Raw genomic sequence first — 1,200 nt, forward strand, 5'->3', positions numbered from 1 at the left:
GTATGTATGTTTATTATATTTTTGCCGGTAATATTTTTCAACGTTGATCTAAATTTCGCTGACCCAATTGAAAAAAATTATGAACTTGGTAAAGACAASCCCGAAATTTGTGCCAATTCAGAAAATTGTTCGTCTTATACTTGAATGGAYCACCTATCTAAAAGAGGACTCTCAAAACCAACAGATATGTTGATGGAGCATATGAGAGCCTTGCTAGCAGTATTTGAAGACTTAAATGGTACTGATTTGCATATACATATGTACAAATTACGTCCAGAAGCACTTAGATTTAAGTAATTTTATTAATTGTAGCATCAAAGTAAAATAATTGTTTATCAGAGCTAGAATGTATTTTAGGATTCGTTCTTTAAATAAAAACTTAATTGAAAATATGTACAGCAAAAAAAGAAAATTAAATAAGACAATTGTCACAAAATATTCAATATTTTTATTTGCATAAATGTATGTATATAGTTGAAACAAACACAGCAAGCAGACAAAATTAAATAATGCAACGAAAATACAATGAATTGAATATGTAGAAAATGTTTACTATAAAATAATCACATATAGATATTTTTTATTAATATTCACTTGTATTGATGTTAGCTTTTAATGATATTCATGTTTTTGTATGCCTGCAATACAAAATTGATTCTTATTGTAAAGAAAAACAAGCAAGTGAAAATCAGCTGATTGTACGTAGGTCAACCGTGACGTAGATGCGCAGAACGAACAAAATTTGAACTCGTCATTGCGCAATCTGGGGTCGAATCGTTACATCCGTGAACGTATCACTCGTCACGTAAAAGTCTGTATTTCGTATTATGACATACGTGATCGTAACGTTTATATTCGTGATCGTAACGCTTAAATCGTAAACTGGCATGATGACGTACGTGAGCGAGTATATAAACGTATCCGTTCGTTCGAACCGTCATTCGAACGCAAACTACCGATCGTAACAGACGAATTTATTTAAAAATGTGAGTATATTGTAAACAATTTATAAGTTTAGAAAATTTTTAATAATAAATCTATTTTAGGACAAATTATAATAAATTAAATCCTACACAAAAAKATGTAATGGCGGAATTCATGTCAAGTCATCCATGCTTGGCAAAAAATAACTTTCCAAACTCTGCGCAAGGAAGAATTACTTCCAATAAATTATGGGAGGAACTGGCGAAGCAGCTTAAT

The sequence above is a fragment of the Bactrocera latifrons genome, unplaced genomic scaffold, assembly GCF_001853355.1.
Source record: "Bactrocera latifrons isolate USDA-ARS-PBARC rearing strain unplaced genomic scaffold, ASM185335v1 scaffold_634, whole genome shotgun sequence".
Lineage (NCBI taxonomy): Eukaryota > Metazoa > Arthropoda > Insecta > Diptera > Tephritidae > Bactrocera > Bactrocera latifrons.